The following is a 21,346-nucleotide window of genomic DNA, read 5'->3' as shown; positions in this document are numbered from 1 at the left end:
GTACCTTTTTAAATTGGTATTAACAATGGCAAAGGAATAAACTTTGTTATAACCTAAGTCCCTATGTCTTAATATCTCCAAACATTAAAGGCATACTCCCGTGATTTTTTTTTCATATCAACTGGCTCCAGAAAGTTAAACAAATTTGAAAATTAAGGAATTAGCATGTTAGGGTCCCATCTGAAGTAAGGCCGCCTCCACAAGGTGGATGAAGGACACGTTTTAATCAAAAAGTGCAATAAGACCCTAAATTTTTTGACCAAGGGTGCTGCTGCAACCTTCTATTTTGTATAGATTTGAAAATTACTTCATTTAAAAAATCTTAACACTTCCAGTACTTATCAGCTGCTGTATACTACATAAGAAGTTGAGTAGTTTTTTTCTGTCTGACCACAGTGCCCTCTGCTGACACCTTTGTCTTACCCAGTTAATGTTATCTGCAAATATTATCTGGTAATCCCTCTAATTAATAAACACATTGAAAAGAAGTGGACCCAGTACTGACACCAGTTGTAACTGGTACCCAATCAAAGCAAGTTCTGTTGACTTATAGTTTTCAGGATCTCATTTTGACCCCTTTTTGAATATTGGCACCATGGTACATGGTCCCTGCAGACTTGTGGATGGATGCCATCTGGGCCTGGTGATTTGTGTATTCAAATGTTTCTAAGTCAGTGCCGCACTTCTTGTTAGGTTTAGCAGGTGAGATAGGCTGGAGAATTTATTTTAACCCAGTCATGTAATGTGATGTTGATTTAGTAAATACAGAGAGGAAGATATTTAATAGATTGACCTTTTTCTCATCCTCCTCCATCATTGCACCCAGATTATTTCTTAAGGAGCCAACAGTTTCAGTTTTAAGTCTATTATTATTTATGAAGGTGAAAAACACCCTTTAGTGAGTTGACATTATACTATAGATACTTACATTAATACATGTTTGCATACATTTCTTACCTGATTGCTGGCTGGTTTCAGCATAAGTCTTGGGGTACATGAGTACTGGAAGCCATAAAAGATAACCACCATAAGGGAAGCCTGGTTCTTAATTCTAGCAGCCCATTTTTACAGTAATAAAACATTTTGAAGCACAGCTTTAAAATTCTTAATTCAGAAATCTTGAAGTGGATTGTGTATAGCAGCTATAATTATACATCCCATGCTGTTAGTTTTCCTAAACTAAGGTGAATGTAAATGATTGAACCAGGAATCAATGGAGGCATATTAGTATGTAAAGAACATAAGAAGTATGTTTATTTGAAAAGATTGGTCAGCCTCCAGTGATTCAAATGCAAACCTTTGTAAAGTATTTTGAGTAAAAAGTGTTAAAGAACAAGTAAACCTACAAATAAATATTTATATATTAAATTCTTTGTTACAGAACAGAATACATAAAATCATTGTGCCTATCCACAATGTGCTATTGATATACATTCCAATCTTTACCTGACTGTTTTCATTTTAAAAGGATGAGTAGAAGTTCAATGCTTAAAGGGTTTCCCTGGGAGTGCAAGAACAGAACCCAGTTAAGACATGCTGGGAATTCCCAGCTTAAGCTGTTCAGTTTAACCCCTTAACGACCACGACGTAAATGTACCTCCTGGTGTGGCAGTACTTAGTACACCTGGAGGTACATTTATGGCCTGTGTATGACCGTGAGCATCGGAGTGGTGCTCGTGTCATACACTGCAGGTTTCGGCTGCTCTGAGCAGCCGGGGATCCGCCGTAATGGTCGACATCAGCGATCGTGCGGATGTACGCCATTAACCCCTCGATGCCGTGATCAACACAGATCACGGCATCTGCGCAAATGTGCATGTTAAAATAGATGATCTGCCGCGGGGATCCGATCATCTGTAATGAGGGCTGGAGGTCCCTCCACCTGCCTACGGCCGTCTCCCGGCGTCTTCTGCTCTGAGATTGAGCAGACCAGAGCCAAAGATAGCCGATAATACTGATTAGTGCTATGTCCTATGCATAGCACTGAACAGTATTAGCAATCAACTGATTGCTATTGATAGTCCCCTATGGGGACATAAAAAGTGTAAAAAAAAATTTGGTGAAAAATGTAAAACTAAAAAGTAAAAAAAAAGTGAAAAATCCTTTCCCCCAATAAAAACAATTTTTTTTTTATAAACACATTTGTTATTGTATTGTCAGAACTATCAAAATATAATGTTAATGATCCCGTACAGTGAACGGTGTAAACCTAAAAAAAAAAAAAAAGTCCAAAATGTTGCTTTTTTGTCACATTTTATTCCCCCAAAAATTGTTAAAAAGTGATCTAAAAGTTTTATATATGCAAATGTGGTATCAATAAAAAGTACAGATGACGGCGCAAAAAAGGATCCCTCATACCACCCCATATACGGAAAAATGAAAAAGTTATAGGTGGTCAAAATAGAGCGATTTTATATTACTGATTTTGTACAAACAGTTTGAGATTTTTTTAAGCGGTACAAAAATAGAAAAGTATCTAGCCATGGGTATCATTTTAATTGTATTGACCCACAGAATAAAGAACACATGTCAATTTACCGCAGAGTGTAAAGTGTGAAAAAGAAACCCTCCAAAGTGTGCAAAATTATGGTTTTCATTTAAATTTCCTGCCTAAAAAAATGTTTCTTTGGGTTCGCCGTACATTTTATGGTCAAATGAGAGGTTTCATTACAAAGTAAAATTGGTCATGCAAAAAACAAGCCCTTATATGGGTCTGTGGATGGAAATATAAAAGAGTTATGGATTTTAGAAGGTGAGGAGGAGAAAACGAAAAACACAAAAATAAAATTAACCTGGTCCTTAGGATCAAAATGGCTTAGTCCTTAAGGGGTTAATAGTTTAGCTTCTGAGATCGACAACTATAAAACAAACTATATAAAAAAAGAGTATATTAAAAGATTAGAGCACATCTGCACAATAATTTCAGCAATTGTTATGCATTCTATAAAGAGGTACTCTGGCGCTTAGACATCTTATCCCCTATCCAAAGGACAGGGGATAAGATGCCTGATCGCGAGGGTCCCACCGCTGTCACACCCCCTCCCATAGGCTTGCATTGAGGGACGGAGCGTGACGTCACACGGGGGCAGAGGCGTGACGTCACACGCCGCCTGCCCCATGGTCACCGGTAATCAGACCCGGAGCAAACATGCTCCGGGGACTGATTTTAACTGGAGTGCTGCGTGCAAGATCACGGGGGTCCCCAGCGGGGGTCCCCACCTTTGGATAGGTGATAAGATGTCTAAGTGCCGAAGAACCCATTTAAGAACCCATGTAAATATACTGTAGACTGTAGTTACGTTGACTGCTTAGTTTACCTTCTAGAAATACAACATTAACCCTTTCCCGACCCATAACATAAATGTACGTCATGGGTCGGCTCCGGGACCCGTGGCTAATAGCGTGCGGCACTGATCATGGTGCCGCGCGCTATTAACCCTTTAGACGCGGTGTTCAAAGTTGAACACCGCATCTAAAGTGAAAGTAGACTAATGCGGTTAGCTCAGGGAGCTGTTCGGGATGACCGCGGCGAAATCGCAGCATCCCAAACAGCTTACAGGACAGCCGGAGGGTCCCTACCTGCCTCCTCGATGTCCGATCACTGAATGACTGCTCAGTGCCTGAGATCCAGGCATGAGCAGTCAAGCGTCGGAATCATTGATCACTGGTTTCCTATGAGAAACCAGTGATCAATGTAAAAGATCAGTGTGTGCAGTGTTATAGGTCCCTATGGGAGCTATAACATTGCAAAAAAAAAAGTGAAACAAAAGTTAATAAAGATAATTTAACCCCTTCCCTAATAAAAGTTTGAATCACCCCGCTTTTCCCATTTAAAAAAAAAATGTGTGAATAAAAATAAACATATAGGGTATCGCCGCGTGCAGAAATGTCCGAATTATAAAAGTATATAGTTAATTACGCACGTCAATGGCGTACGTGCAAAAAAAATTCCAAAGTACAAAATAGCGTATTTTTGGTCACTTTTTATGTCATGAAAAAATTAATAAAAAGCGATCAAAAAACTTGCAGATCACGTTGCAAAAAATGAGCAAAAAATTAGCCCTCATACCGCCCCATACGCAGAAAAATAAAAAAGTTACAGGGCTCAGTAGAAGACAATTTTAAACGTATACATTTTCCTGCATGTAGTTATGTTTTTTTCCAGAAGTACAACAAAATCAAACCTATATAAGTATGGTATCATTTTCCCGACCTATGACATACCTGTACGTCATGAGTGGCAAGGTGTTCCCGACCCATGACATACAGGTACGTCATGAACATTTTTGCCGCTACTCGCGGTATCCCGCAGCGCCTGGTAAGATGGTGGCTATCACTGATAGCCAGCCATCTTACCATGCGACCACGGGGGGGGGGGTTTCATCCCCCACCCCAACGATCGCTGTTATCAGCTAGTCAAATCTGACTAGCTAATAGCAGCATTTCGCTATGAGAATACTTAGCAGCACAGTGTGTGAGTCCCGATCACGGGGATCGGGACACCCACCACTCTGCTAAGTGTCCCTTACCCATCCCCCGGCGTCACTTACCCGGCCATGCGGTGTCCCGAGCGGTCCCGGCGCGAGCGGTGTCCTCCAGGCGGTCCCGGCGGTGGTGCGTCCCCGCGGTGAGTTTCCAGCAGCAGGGCGGCATCTTCATTGGCAGCAGTGAAATCGCCATAAAGCGATCTCACCGCTGCCTCTGGGAGTTTCAAAACTGCAAGTCCCAGCATGCCCAGACAGCCTTTTGCTTTCTGTGCATGCTGGGAGTTGTAGTTTTGCAACATCTGGAGGTCCACAGTTTGGAGACCACTGTGCTCAGTCTGTCCAGGCATGCTGGGAATTGTAGTTCTGTAACATCTGGAAGAGCACAGATTGGAGACCATTATATAGTGGTCTCCAAACTGTGGACCTTCAGATGTTGCAAAACTACAACTCCCAGCATACCAGACAGCTCAAGCATGCTGGAAGTTGTAGCTCGGCAACATCTGATCCTTCAGATATTGCCTAACTACAACTTCCAGCATGCCTGGGCAGTCTGGGCATGCTGGGAGTTGTAGTTTTGCAACAACTGGAGGCACACTAGTTGGGAAACATTGTCCGTTTCCTAACTCAGTGTTTCACAACCCGTGTGCCTCCAGCTGTTGCAAAACTATAACTCCCAGCATGCACTGAAAGACCATGCATGCTGGGAGTTGTAGTTTTGCAACAGATGGAGGCACACTGGTTTGGAAACACTAAGTTAAGTAATAAACTTTCAAGTGTTTTGCAACCAGTGTGCCTTCAGCTGTTGCATAACTACAACCCCCAGCATGCACGGACAGCCAAAGGGCATGCTGGGAGTTGTAGAAGTATGCCTCTAGCTGTTGCATAACCACAAGTACCAGCATGCCCTTCTGCTGTCACTGCATGCTGAGATTTGTAGTTTTTGAAACAGCTGAAGGCACACTGGTTGCGAAACACCAGTTTGTTATCTAACTCCGTGTTTCGCAACCAGTGTGCCTCCAGCTGTTGCAAAACAACAACTCCCAGCATGCACGGACAGCCAAAGGGCATGCTCGGAGTTGTAGTTTTGCAACAGCTGAATGTTTGCCCCCCCCCTCCCCCCAATGTGAATGTACAGGGTGCACTCACATGGGCGGAGGTTTACAGTGAGTGCTGCAAGTTTGAGATGGCGCAAATTTTGCGCTGCAGCTCAAACTCCCAGCGGCAAACTTGCTGTGAACCTCTGCCCGTGTGACTGTACCCTAAAAACACTACACTACACTTACACTAACCTAAAATAAAAAGTAAAAAAACACTACATATACACATACCCCTAAACAGCCCCCTCCCCTCCCCAATAAAAATGAAAAACGTCTGATACGCTACTGTTTCCAAAACAGAGCCTCCAGCTGTTGCAAAACAACAACTCCCAGTATTACCGGACAGCCATTGACTGTCCAGGCATGCTGGGAGTTTTGCAACAGCTGGAGGCACCCTGTTTGGGAATCACTGGCGTAGAATACCCCTATGTCCACCCCTATTCAAATCCCTAATTTAGTCCTCAAATGCACATGGTGCTCTCTCAATTTGGAGCCCTGTCGTATTTCAGGGCAACAGTTTTGGGACACATATGTGGTATCGCCATACTCGGGAGAAATTGCCTTAAAATTTTGGGGGCTTTTTCTTCTTTAACCCCTATGAAAAGGTGAAGTTGGGGTCTACACCGGCATGTTAGTGTATAAAAATTTAATTTTTTACACTGACATACTGGTGTTGCCCTATACTTTTCAGTTTCACAAGAGGTAAAAGGGAAAAAAGACCCTTAAAATTTGTAATGCAATTTCTCCCGAGTATGGAGATACCCCATATGTGGGCGCAAAGTGCTCTGGGGGCGCACAACAAGACCCAGAAGGGAGAGTGCGCCATGTACATTTGAGGTGATTTGCACAGGGTCGGCTGATTGTTACAGCAGTTCTGACATAAACGCAAAACAATAAATATCCATATGTGACCCCATTTTGGAAACTACTCCCCTCATGGAATTTAATAAGGGTTGCAGTGAGCATTTACACCCCACTGGTGTCTGACAGATTTTTGGAACAGTGGTCTGTGAAAATGAAAAATGCAATTTTTCATTTGCACAGTCCACTGTTTCAAATATCTGTCAAACGCTAGTGGGGTGTAAATGCTCACTGAACCCCTTTTTAAATTGCATGAGGGGTGTAGTTTCCAAAATGGGGTCACATGTTGGGGGGTCCACTGTTATGGCACCATAGGGGCTTCCTAAATGTGACATGCCCCCCAAAAACCCTTTCAGAAAAACTCACTCTCCAAAATCCCATTGTCGCTCCTTCCGTTCTGAGCCCTCTACTGCGCCCGCCGAACACTTTACATAGACATATGAGGTATGTGCTTACTCGAGAAAAATTGGGTTTCAAATACAAGTAAAAATGTTCTCCTTTTTACCCCTTGCAAAAATTCAAAAATTGGGTCTACAAGAACATGCGAGTGTAAAAAATGAAGATTTTGAATTTTCTCCTTCACTTTGCTGCTATTCCTGTGAAACACCTAAAGGGTTAAAACACTTACTGAATGTAATTTTGAATACTTTGGGGGGTGCAGTTTTTATAATGGGGTCATTTATGGGGTATTTCTAATATGAAGACCCTTAAAATCCACTTCCAACCTGAACTGGTCCCTGAAAAAGTACGATTTTGAAAATCTTGAGGAAAATTGCTGCTGAACTTTGAAGTCCTCTGGTGTCTTCCAAAAGTAAAAACATGTCAACTTTATGATGCAAACATAAAGTAGACATATTGTATATGTGAATCAATATGTAATTTATTTGGAATATCCATTTTCCTTACAAGCAGAGAGTTTCAAAGTTAGAAAAATGCAAAATTTTCTAAGTTTTCATGACATTTTTAGTTTTTTTAAACAAAGAAATGATGCAAATATCAGTGAAATTTTACCAATAACATAAAGTAGAATATGTCACGAAAAAACAATCTTGGAATCAGAATGATAAGTCCAAGCATTTTAGAGTTATTAATGTTTAAAGTAACAGTGGTCAGATGTTCAAAAAATGCCCAGGTCCTGAAGCTGAAAATGGGCTGGGTCGTGAAGGGGTTAACCATATGGACCTACAGAATAAAGATAAGGTTTCATTGTTACCGAAAAATGTACTGCGTAGAAACGGCAGCCCCCAAAATTTACAAAATGGCGTTTTTTCTTCAATTTTGTTGCACAATTAATTTTTTAAGGTAAGGAGGAAAAAACGAAAGTGAAAAAAATGGAAAATCCCCGGGTCATGAAGGAGTTAACAAAAGCATAACAAAACTCAATAGTTCAAATCAGTTTCAGGTCCCTGCTTTTTACAAAGGAGCCCTCCTAGGCTCATGTTACGTCACACAAGTCCACATAAGCTTCAAAATTCTTGCATTCTAACAGGCAACTGTCTCCCACTCTTGCAGTTCCTTCTTTAAAGTGGGATCTGACAGCAGCTGGCCTTAAAATTTGTCCCACCAAAACATAGCACAAAAGAACACCTCCTTCTATTGGCAACACCCACTCTAATGAAGGCGTACTTTCAGATCTTCTGTTAACACTGCAAGAGAGGAGGGGGTTATTCTTGATCCTATGGATTCCAATCTCAGGGACTCCACTTTAACACACTTCCCACTTTTCTTTGTGCTCAGCTCAATGCTTGTGGCCTGTCCCAACCCAAGCCACATGTTTAACCCCTTAAAGACCAGGGGTTTTTCCTTTTTGCACTTTCATTTTTTCATCTTCACTTTTAAAAATCATAACCCTTTCAATTTTGCACCTAAAAATCCATATGATGGCTTATTTTTTGCGCCACCAATTCTACTTTGCAGTGACATAAGTAATTTTACCCAAAAATCTACAGTGAAACGGAAAAAAAATGATTGTGGGACGAAATTGAAGAAAAAACACAATTTTGTAACTTTTGGGGGCTTCCGTTTCTATGCAGTAAATTTTTCGGTAAAAATGACACCTAATCTTTATTCTGTAGGTCTATACAATTAAAATGGTACCCTACTTATATAGGTTTGATTTTGTCGTACTTCTGGAAAAAATAATAACTACATGCAGGGGCTACAACATGCAATACATTGATTGCCAGCACTGTTCACTGCATAGTCATAGCTTTGCATTGATCAGTGTTATTGGCGGTCGATTGCTCAAGCCTGAATCTCGTGACCTAGCTGATCAGGACACCACATTTTCACAGTGGTGGTCCCGATCAGCCCCACTGAACAGCCGGGAAGGTTTTACTTTAATTTTAGATGCAGCGTTCAACTTTGAACGCCGCGTCAAAAGAGTTAATAGCATGCTGCACCACGATCGCTGCCACGCGCTATTAGCCCCGGGTCCCGACTTCAGTTACATGCCGGGACCGACCCGATATGACACGCAGTCACCACATGTCATGCCAGGACTGACCCCATATGACACGCGGTCACCGTGACCGCGTGTTATATTGTGGGAGCTGGCCACGGACGTAAATATACGTCCATGGTCGTTAAGGGTTTAAGGTACCTTAAAAACTATTTTAGGGAGGTAGGCCATAAACGTATGGGGGGGAGGGGACCTGATATGAATTATGTTAGCAAATACTACCTGTATTGTGTGCACATAAGAGATTTAGGGAGAGGACAAATAACTAAACAATTGGTATAAGAAGAAAGAGTTTGGACCTTTGAAGTACTGGGCTCACTTCTTAGTTGGCTACATATTCTAGAAATAGACTATATCTGAATTACCTAAATCCAGGGATTTATTCTGACTGCCACATGGGATGGAATAATCCCCTTCATACATGGTGTCCACCTTTTAGGGTTTTTTGTCTTCTGACACAGTAGATATGGAATTGCAAACTGGACTTGATGGCTTTTTTTTTTTTACCGTCTCTATGTTACTAACTAGACCACACGCCAGGCCTAAACATTTAGGTCACTCTACAAGCCTGCAACCACCAAATCTAACTAAAGCAATCTACTTGCCAACATGGACTAATGATACCCCCTCACCTCCAAATCAGGACCTAATTAGGCCTTCCCAGGATTTGAGCACACCACTGTGTATCTCCTACAGGTTTTTTGATAATTGGTTGACTTTGTCCTCTCAACCCCAGCAGGAAACTCAGACTAGCTACTTACATGCTGCACTCAACCTACACCACTTCAGGGGTCAACCACACAGTAGATCGTAAGCCTTCCTCCTTGGTTAGGTCAGCTTAAGCTGTAGGGGCTAAAAAGCATTTTTTATATATTATTTTACTGGTTTTTTTTAATTATTATTATTGTTCACAATGGAAGAATGACAGATTAATGTATGTGCAGAGTGAAGCTGCAGTTATCTGAACCAGAGGAAAGGGCATGAACATATGGCCAATACATTTTAATAAAGTAATTGCTGTAGGAAATTATTCATGCAAATAACAAATGCTATTTATGAAATAATACTGTAAGGATTAAGCTCTGAAAGGTCATCAAGTTGAATTATTTTGTTTTTCTCAATCCATTTTATATGAATGATTGTCCTGGCTCATAAATGTAATCTCTGAAACTGCAGATATAGTCTGGAACATTATTGCTTCCATTCAGATTCTGTTAACACGAGGGCGAGTTTCCTTAAATTCTGAGAAATGTTATCTGCCAAAAATCCACACAAATGTTTACGATGCTTCTATAGTTTACTGGAGAAATACTGAAAGCAGATCTGTCACCATCATATAAAATAACATCTTTAAGACTTTTTTGAAATATCTAAACAAACACGGTTGTAATTACTGTCTCTTCCCAATTTACAATGTAATGGGCCCTTTTCCTATTAAACTTGTAGAGTCATTGTAAAAGCAACTTTCATCTCATTTCATTTCTATGCTGCAAAAATCAGAATAAAGGGGGGGGAAGATGGACAGATATCTTAAAGAAATAAGATAACATTCAATAGAAAGATTATTAGGATTTTTTTAAAGTGATTAAACTTTTAATTTTAAAGGGAACATGCAGAAGGAGAAATAACAGCCACAGTAACCGCTGATGGGTGCAGTAATGTTGTCCAGTTTGGTGGGGAAAACAAAGGGGTGGAATTCTGTTCTAGTTCTACTAATGTGAGTTCTATATCGAAACATGTTCAAAAAAATCATCCAATTGTGAAGACCACCCCCTTATTCAGACCAGATTTTCTGTGACGGATTTTTGACCCACCAACACATTGTGCACAGTAACCATTCTCTTTGAAAAGACCACCCCAATAGAAGGGTAGAATCTGAACATAATGTTCAGAATGCCAGGTGTCCGCACGCAGATCGCGAGGGGTTGTGGTTTGGATAGGGGATAAGATGTCTAGCAACCTATTGGTGATGCTACAGACTATAAGTGATGCTACAGACTATTTTACACACTTGAAGTTGTTTGTTTGTATCAACGGCTCTACCTTCCCAAGTTCTTATCTAGCCGAGAGCTGCATTTCCTCAGTGTATACATTACATTATTATTATTATCATTATTATTATTATTATTAAATGCCCCCCTGGTTTACATTTCTAATATAATTGCATTGTAGTTTTTCCTTTTTTTATTTTTTTTGCTTATTGCATTGAACCCACACCCATGCAGAGACACTGATAACAAATGCTGCTTTCCATAGAAATACTTTGCTGGATTCACAGCTGGTCTTGAGCAATTGAATAGTTTGGAAATAAATGGCAATTACTTAATGTTTCAGTGAATTATAGATTTTAGGTGACTGCTTAATAAGGGTAGATACACTTAACACAGTTAGTATTGGATTTTCAAATAATAAAGAAAAAGTTCAGAGTTGTCTAATCCATAGCAGGACAGTTCTGACTTGTTTATACCCAGAGTGTTTCATGTGTGACTACACTATAATTTCTGCAAGTGTTCCTGTAGCTGCACTATAATACGAGTTAGAATTAGCACAATGCTTAACCTAAGACTTGTTGTCTGTCAAGTAATTTGCATTTATTAAATAAGATCTAGTTTGTTACTATAATTTTAAGTTTTAAAGAGTGAATACTTCAGCTCTAGGCATAAAGGACTATATTCAACCGTTTCCTGTTTTACTTAAGATGAAATCCTTAAATGACTAGATTTAAATTTTTTGTATTCAACTTCAGCTTACACACTACAGGAAATTGAGCTTTTTTAAGCAACTAACAGTGTTGTTATCCTAACTGTGTTGAATTATTTCCAGACAGTTTGCTTAACATGTAAGTATGTATGCTAATGGGGTTGCCCAGTCTCATATCAAGTCGTCAATGGGATAAATGCCTAAAGTGTACAATGCCAATTTAAAGGGATTGTCCAGCAAAAGAAGCAACTTACTAATATAATGGTGTTAACCCCTTAATGATCAAGCCCATTTTCACCTTAAGGACCAGGCCAATTTTACTTTTGCATTTTTTTTTCCTCCTTGCCTTCTAAAACCCATAACTCTTTTATATTTCCATCTAAAGACCCATATAAGGGCTTATTTTTTGCGTGACCAATTGTACTTTGTAATAAAATCCCTCATTTTACCATAAAATGTATGAAGGACCCCAAAAAAAATTTTTTTAGGGAGGAAATTTAAATGAGAACCAACATTTTGCACATTTTGGAGGGTTTTGTTTTCACACTATACACTTTACGGTAAAAATGATAGGTGTTCTTTATTCTATGGGTCAATACGATTAAAATGATACCCATGGCTAGATACTTTTATATTTTTGTACCGCTTAAAAAAAAATCTTAAACTTTTTGTACAAAATCAGTGATCTAAAATCGCCCTATTTTGACTGCCTATAACTTTTTCATTTTTCCGTATATAGGGCGGTATGAGGGCTCATTTTTTGCGCCTTCCTCTGTAAATTTTTTACATACCACATTTGCATATATAATACTTTTAAATAATTTTTTATTAATTTTTTTAAAATAAAATGTGAAATGTTTGGACTTTTTTTTAAATTTTTTTTACGTTTACGCCATTCCCCGTACGGGATCATTAACACTATATTTTGATAGTTCCGACATTTACGCATGCGGCAATACTAAATATGTTTATTTAAAAAAAAATTTACGCTTTTTGGGGGTAAAATGGGAAAAACTGACAATTTTCATTTTTATTGGGGGAGGGGATTTTTCACTTTTTTTTACTTTTTATTTTTACATTTTTCAACTATTTTTTAAATTTTTTGATTGCTAATACTGTTTAGTGCTATGTATAGAACACAGCACTCATCAGTATTATTGGTGATCTTCTGCTCGGGTCTGCTCGATCTCAGACCAGAGCAGAAGACCCCGGGAGACGGCCGGAGCCAGGCGCTGGATGATCGGATCGCCGCGGCAGCGCTGCGGGCGATCCGATCATCCAATCAAAGTACCCCAATTCCGCAGATGCCATGATCTGTATTGATCACTGCATCTGATGGGTTAATGGCGGACATCCGCGCGATCGCTGATGTCGGCCATTACGGGTGGGTCCCCGGCTGCTGCTAGCAGCCAGAACCTGCCGTGTATGACGCGAGCACCCTTCCGATGCTCGCGGTCATACACAGGACGTAAATGTACCAAACCAGGACGTACATTTACGTCTGTGGTCATTAAGGGGTTAAACAAAGTGCACAAATCTCTCCATACCAGCTCTGCTTTCTCCCCATAGCTGTGACATCATGTCACATTCCGAGCTCTGTTTCTCCCCCCCCCCCCCACCTCCTGTCTGCTTAGGACAAGACCAGTAATATAAAGAGGGGAGCTCATATTACTGTTAATTGGATTTTAAGACAGAAGTCTTTCTGACAGTAGTTTAATTTAGAACAGGCTCACTGCTGTTGTATCTGAGAAAGGCTTCCTGATGCCTTAAAATCTAATGAGCTCCCCCTCTTCACATCAATGGTATTGTCCTAAGTAAACAGGAGAGGAGGGGGGGGGCAGGGAAAGGAGCTTTTCATTCAGACAGTGTGACTGGATGTCACAGCTACACGGAAGAGATCAGAGTTGATATGAAGAGATCTCTGCATTATGACTAATAACATTATATTAGTAATGTTAGTAATGTTTCTTTCGCTTTGCACCCTGCATTTGTTATGACATTATGTTCACCCATTCCCACCAAAGCATATTTTGTCTTTTATTTTTTCTTACCTGCTAATGCATTTTTCAGCTTGGTGCTGACTTCTCTGAGCTATGAGCATAATATAGAGCTGGCTGATTCCCTTTAAGTGCATATCTAAAAGTTTGTATTCTGAGGCATATAGTGCATACAAAGGGATTGGGGAGGAAGAGAAAAGTAATTCTTGTTACTAGTTACTAGAACTGTATGCTGTATAACATTCTAACAATTGGAGAAGGGTATTCTTATTTTTTATTTTTTAAGAGGGAAAGGAGATGGGAAATAAGGAACTCTCCATTAGAACTTTTATCCCTGGATAGCTAACTCTCAGAGACAAACAAAAGACATTTTTATGTTTTGCAATGCATTTTCTTGCTCGCTTCTCCCACAATAGCAAGGGTTTGAAGGGTTTGTACAATAAAGATATGTTCAAATATGTAATTTATGTATGTATTAATAAATGAAAAAGAAAGTCGGTGTACATTTCTTTATAATAAATATGGTCCCATTTTACTAAAACAAAGCTACAGGTGCCAATTCTGACTACTTGCAGCCACCACTAGAGGGAGCTTACAGTTGTATTTTCAGATTCAATACACAGTAAGCTCCTTAGCTCCCCTTTGACTGTCAGGCAGCCACAATTTTATTTGCAATTACTAAGTCTTTGTAGGGTTTTTAATGTTCAGAATAATAATAAAAAAGCAAAGGCAGTTATAAAGACATATTAAGGAATTAACCATCACAGCCTGTGGGACTATATAGAATAAAAAAATGGAGTTGGTGGACATTGACTTTAGATTTAATCTTTTTATCATTGATATAAAGCTGTATAACATATTTTATTTTTTAGTTCCTGGTATTCTCAACACCTCTACTTGTTTTCAGTAAATAGAAACAGTCTTGTTAATAAAGAGGCTGAAAACCCATTCTGCTCTAGTCCTGCAGCACCGCTAAGAGATTTGTCACACTGTATCAGTGTAGGCAGGAGATGTCAACCTGGAGTCCAGGACTAGAGAAAGATCCATGCTGTTGCTGACATTGCCTGCATTATAATTTCTTTCAGGCATAATGTGAACGCGTGTTCCTATTTTTATCAAAACCATTTAGAACAGTTTACTGCTGTATTTTCGGAGTCAATGAGGGAAATCATAAGCTTTATTAGAAAAATTTATATAATGAAAATCATAATCCTGTTGGGTGTTTATGAAGCTAAGTCTGACTGCTCAGTTTAACCCCTTAAGAACTGAGACAATTTAAAACAAAAAATGTTTTTCTTCATTTTTCTCCTCCTGGCCTTTTAACAGCCATAGATCTTTTATTTTTCCATCTAATGGATTGCTTAATGCAGGACCAATTGTACTTTGCAGTGCTATCCCTTATTTTACCACAAAGTCTATGGAGAAACAAAAACAAAAAAGAAAATCAATTTGTGGGATGAAATTGTCATACTGCCCTCAGCCAATCACTGATGGCAGTGATGCCCTGCCTTGGTCAGTAAGACACTCTGGGCCCTAACATCAGAGGATGGAGGAGCGGGGCACCGGAGGCACCATGGGAGAGCTGAAAGTCAGTAAAGGTTTATTTATTTATGTAATGTAGAATGGCCATTCTTTTAAACTCCCCTCCAATCGCATAACCCCTTTTAATTATTGCCTCAAGGTGAGATAGTTTCCCTACCCTGCCTCTCCGTTATGCTGTCACATGACTTGTGACATTTTGTTCAAGAGGCTGGCTGAGGAGACAATGGAGTGTGAACAGTGACATTATGTATTATTAGTGCTTTAAATGCCAAGAAAGTGTCATATGGCCAGAATAGAAAACATCATGATCGGGGCATGACCACATGACCAGAAAGCAGAGTGACAAAACCATATTAGTTAATAATCAATTATCAACAAAATGGACAACCCTTTAAAGGGCTAATCTGGTCGAAAAATAATTCTATTCAAATTAACTGCTGCTAGAAAGTTAAACAGATTTGTAAATTACTTCTATTAAAAAAAATCTTACTCCTTCCAGTACGTATCAGCTGCTGTATGCGCCAAAGGAAGTTGTGAAGTTCATTTTAGTCTGACCACACTGCTCTCTGCTGAATCCTCTGCCTATGTCAGGATCTGTCCAAAGTACAAGCAAATCCCCATAGCAAACCTCTCCTGCTCTGGACAGTTCCTGACACAGTTAGAGGTGTCAGCAGAGAGCACTGTGGTCAGACCCCTTTAAACATTACATACCATTCCGTCTTCTCATAAACTTAACCCCAGATAAACTGAATTTTATCAACTTAACTGAAGAAAAATATTTCATGTCCTATATTCTAAAGTGGTATGTGCAAAAAGAGCTAATGTCTGGAAGCTTCCACAATATTGTGATTTCTGCGTTCTACCAGTCTCTAACTCTTGAACGAAAACTCAGTCAGGACATTAATGCTTTGCCCTTCATATGCAATAGTGCTGTTATTTTGGCATAGCAGTATTTGTTGTAGTAGTAGTAGTAGTAGTAGTAGTAGTAGTAATAGTTGTAGTATGTGATTGCCTTATATTTCTCTTGTTTAGGCATTTTTGTGGCATTACTTGTTAGGTACTATTTAGCATTTTAGCACTGCTGCTATTTGTGCTCTTTATGGTATGTTGGGATGTTGTGACCGTCCTACTGTTTGTAAATTGTTTTAATATATTCTAACTTAATAATCATCATCTTTCACTTCCAAACTGGTTTTCTTAAAGGGGTTCTCCCTTGTTTATAATGTTTTTTGTTATTATGTTTGTGTGTTATGTGTGTATGTGTTTTTTTTATGTGTGTTGTGATTATGTATATATGTATTTTCTTACCTTTTGTGAAGATCTGGAAGCTGGCCCCTTTTTCTTCCAGTGGCTTGCTGTGTACCTCGGCCTCCGCCATGTTGTGTTCGGTAAGTGGGATGTCGGGGTGTTTGTTCTTGCTTCTGTCCTTCCTATCTTCTGACGTCCGAGGCAAATCTTTTCTTCCTGTTTCTTCCGTGGCTCAGCGACGAATCTGCGGCCTCTTGCGGCGCATGCGCATTTTTTTTTTTTTTTTAGCAATAAAGTTTCTTTTGTCTAATTGACAAACTGTCTGCGCATGCGCAAGTATGCAAGTGCTATGCTAACAGCGTAGCGTACGTTAGGTCTACGCTAATAGCGTAGCTTCGTGCTAGCCCAGACAGTTTGTCAATTAGACAAAAATAACTTTATTGGTAAAAAACAAACAAACTACCTGCGCATGCGCCAGAAGAGGCCGCAGATTCGTCGCTGAGCCACCGAAGAAACAGGAAGAAAAGATTTGCCTCGGACGTCAGAAGATAGGAAGGACAGAAGCAAGAACAAACACCCCGACATCCCACTTACCGAACACAACATGGCGGAGGCCGAGGTACACAGCAAGCCATTGGAAGAAAAAGGGGCCAGCTTCCGGATCTTCACAAAAGGTAAGAAAATACATATATACATAATCACAACACACATAAAAAAACACATACTTATACACACATAACACACAAACATAATAACAAAAAACAGTATAAACAAGGGAGAACCCCTTTAAACTGGTTTCTCATTAGAAAGAAAGGACCCTACACGAATATTTGCCAAAGAGCATTAACAGATGTCAGTTTTGTAAATTTTTAACAGTATGTATGTTTTCAGAAAATAAATGTAACTGAAATGTTTAGTTAACAGCACTGGTACTTGTCACGATGCCGGCTGGCGGGTAGTGGATCCTCTGTGCCAGAGAGGGATTGGCGTGGACCGTGCTAGTGGATCGGTTCTAAGTCACTACTGGTTTTCACCAGAGCCCGCCGCAAAGCGGGATGGTCTTGCTGCGGCGGTAGTGACCAGGTCGTATCCACTAGCAACGGCTCAACCTCTCTGGCTGCTGAAGATAGGCGCGGTACAAGGGAGTAGACAGAAGCAAGGTCGGACGTAGCAGAAGGTCGGGGCAGGCAGCAAGGATCGTAGTCAGGGGCAACGGCAGGAGGTCTGGAACACAGGCTAGGAACATACAAGGAACGCTTTCACTGGCACAATGGCAACAAGATCCGGCCGGGAAGTGCAGGGGAAGTGAGGTGATATAGGGAAGTGCACAGGTGAAGACACTAATTGGAATCACTGCGCCAATCAGCGGCGCAGTGGCCCTTTAAATCGCAAAGACCCGGCGCGCGCGCGCCCTAGGGAGCGGGGCCGCGCGCGCCGGGACAGGACCGAGGGAGAGCGAGTCAGGTACGGGAGCCGGGGTGCGCATCGCGAGCGGGCGCTACCCGCATCGTGAATCGCATCCCGGCTGGCAGCAGAATCGCAGCGCCCCGGGTCAGTGGATCTGACCGGAGCGCTGCAGCGGAGAGAGTGTAGCGAGCGCTCCGGGGAGGAGCGGGGACCCGGAGCGCTCGGCGTAACAGTACCCCCCCCCTTGGGTCTCCCCCTCTTTTTAGGGCCTGAGAACCTGAGGAGCAGACTTTTATCTAGGATGTTGTCCTCAGGTTCCCAGGATCTCTCTTCAGGACCACAACCCTCCCAGTCCACTAAAAAAAAAGTTTTCCCTCTGACCTTTTTAGAGGCTAAGATCTCTTTGACAGAGAAGATGTCCGAGGAGCCGGAAACAGGAGTGGGAGGAACAGATTTGGGAGAAAAACGGTTGAGGATGAGTGGTTTAAGAAGAGAGACGTGAAAGGCATTAGGGATACGAAGAGAAGGAGGAAGAAGAAGTTTGTAAGAGACAGGATTAATTTGACACAAAATTTTGAAAGGACCAAGATAGCGTGGTCCCAACTTGTAGCTAGGGACACGGAAGCGGACATATTTAGCGGAGAGCCATACCTTGTCTCCAGGGGAAAAAACGGGAGGAGCTCTTCTTTTCTTATCCGCGAACCTCTTCATGCGTGAAGAAGCCTGTAAGAGAGAATTTTGGGTCTCTCTCCATATAATGGAAAGGTCACGAGAAATTTCATCCACAGCGGGCAGACCAGAGGGCAAGGGGGTAGGGAGGGGGGGAAGAGGGTGACGGCCGTACACCACGAAAAATGGGGATTTGGAGGAAGATTCAGAGACTCTGAAGTTATACGAGAATTCGGCCCATGGAAGGAGATCTGCCCAGTCATCCTGGCGGGAGGAAACAAAATGTCGCAAATAATCACCCAAGACTTGGTTAATTCTTTCTACTTGTCCATTGGACTGGGGATGATATGCAGAAGAAAAATTTAATTTAATCTTGAGTTGTTTACAGAGAGCCCTCCAGAATTTAGACACAAATTGGACGCCTCTATCCGAGACGATCTGCGTAGGCAACCCGTGAAGACGAAAAATGTGTACAAAAAATTGTTTAGCCAACTGAGGCGCTGAAGGAAGACCAGGAAGAGGGATGAAATGTGCCATTTTGGAGAATCGATCAACGACCACCCAAATAACAGTGTTGCCACGGGAAGGGGGTAAATCAGTAATAAAATCCATACCAATCAGAGACCAAGGCTGTTCGGGGACAGGCAGGGGATGAAGAAAACCAGCGGGCTTCTGGCGAGGAGTCTTATCCCGGGCACAGATAGTGCAGGCTCGCACAAAGTCCACAACATCCGTCTCCAGAGTCGGCCACCAATAGAAGCGGGAGATGAGTTGCACAGATTTCTTGATGCCCCCATGACCAGCGAGATGGGAGGAGTGACCCCATTTGAGGATTCCGAGGCGTTGGCGTGGAGAAACAAAGGTCTTTCCTGGAGGAGTTTGCCTGATGGAGGCTGGAGAAGTGGAGATCAGGCAGTCAGGTGGAATGATGTGTTGCGGAGAGAGTTCAACTTCTGAGGCATCCGAGGAACGAGAGAGAGCATCGGCCCTAATGTTCTTATCGGCAGGACGAAAGTGAATCTCAAAATTAAATCGGGCAAAGAACAGAGACCACCGGGCCTGGCGAGGATTCAGCCGTTGGGCAGACTGGAGGTAGGAGAGGTTCTTGTGGTCGGTGTAAATAATAACTGGAAATCTTGATCCCTCCAGCAGATGCCTCCATTCCTCAAGTGCTAATTTAATGGCTAGAAGCTCTCGATCCCCGATGGAGTAGTTCCTCTCCGCCGGAGAGAAGGTCCTAGAAAAAAAACCACAAGTGACAGCATGCCCGGAAGAATTTTTTTGTAAAAGAACAGCTCCAGCTCCCACTGAGGAGGCATCAACCTCCAATAGGAAGGGTTTGGAAGGGTCAGGTCTGGAGAGCACGGGAGCCGAAGAAAAGGCAGACTTGAGTCGTTTAAAGGCGTCTTCCGCTTGAGGAGGCCACGACTTGGGATCGGCATTTTTTTTGGTTAAAGCCACGATAGGAGCCACAACGGTAGAAAAATGTGGAATAAATTGCCTGTAATAATTGGCGAACCCCAAAAAGCGTTGGATAGCACGGAGTCCGGAGGGGCGTGGCCAATCTAAGACGGCAGAGAGTTTGTCTGGATCCATTTGTAGTCCCTGGCCAGAGACCAAATATCCTAGAAAAGGAAGAGATTGGCATTCAAACAGACATTTCTCAATTTTGGCATAGAGTTGATTGTCACGAAGTCTCTGAAGAACCATACGGACATGCTGGCGGTGTTCTTCTAGATTGGCAGAAAAAATTAGGATATCGTCCAGATATACAACAACACAGGAGTATAACAGATCACGAAAAATTTCATTGACAAAGTCTTGGAAGACAGCAGGGGCGTTGCACAGGCCAAAGGGCATGACCAGATACTCAAAGTGTCCATCTCTGGTGTTAAACGCCGTTTTCCACTCATCCCCCTCTCTGATGCGGATGAGGTTATAGGCGCCTCTTAAGTCCAATTTAGTAAAGATGTGGGCACCTTGGAGGCGATCAAAGAGTTCAGAGATGAGGGGTAGGGGGTAGCGGTTCTTAACCGTGATTTTATTAAGACCGCGGTAGTCAATGCAAGGACGTAGGGAGCCATCTTTTTTGGACACAAAGAAAAATCCAGCTCCGGCAGGAGAGGAGGATTTACGGATAAAGCCCTTTTTAAATTTTCCTGGACATACTCAGACATGGCAAGAGTCTCTGGGGCAGAGAGAGGATAAATTCTGCCCCGGGGTGGAGTAGTACCCGGGAGGAGGTCGATAGGGCAATCATAAGGCCTGTGAGGAGGTAGAGTCTCAGCTTGTTTTTTGCAGAAAACATCCGCGAAGTCCATATAGGCCTTAGGGAGACCGGTTACTGAGGGAACCACAGAGTCACGGCAAGGGTTACTGGGAACCGGTCTTAGACAGTCCTTGGAACAAGAGGGCCCCCAACTCTTGATCTCCCCAGTGGACCAATCCAGGGTTGGGGAATGAAGTTGAAGCCAGGGAAGTCCAAGGAGAATTTCCGAGGTGCAATTGGGGAGGACCAAAAGTTCAATCCTCTCGTGATGAGATCCGATGCTCATTAGAAGGGGCTCCGTGCGGAAGCGTATGGTACAGTCCAATCTTTCATTGTTTACACAATTGATGTAAAGGGGTCTGGCGAGACTGGTCACTGGGATGTTGAACCTGTTGACGAGAGAGGCCAAAATAAAATTTCCTGCAGATCCAGAGTCCAAGAAGGCCACGGTAGAGAAGGAGAAGGCAGAGGCAGACATCCGCACAGGCACAGTAAGACGTGGAGAAGCAGAGTAGACATCAAGGACTGTCTCTCCTTTGTGCGGAGTCAGCGGACGTCTTTCCAGGCGGGGAGGACGGATAGGACAATCCCTCAGGAAGTGTTCGGTA

General features: G+C 41.9%; 1 protein-coding gene across 1 annotated transcript in view; it reads left to right on the top strand.

The window, feature by feature from the left end:
- The window catches only part of LOC130369339 (dynein axonemal heavy chain 3-like), a 919,716-nt gene that overhangs the window by 711,041 nt on the left and 187,329 nt on the right, over positions 1-21,346 (top strand). The gene's annotated exons all lie outside the window — the stretch shown is intronic.

The sequence above is a fragment of the Hyla sarda genome, chromosome 4, assembly GCF_029499605.1.
Source record: "Hyla sarda isolate aHylSar1 chromosome 4, aHylSar1.hap1, whole genome shotgun sequence".
NCBI classification, from domain to species: Eukaryota; Metazoa; Chordata; class Amphibia; order Anura; family Hylidae; genus Hyla; species Hyla sarda.
The sequence above is the reverse complement of the archived record's forward strand: the minus strand, read 5'-3'. Positions and strand labels throughout refer to the sequence as shown.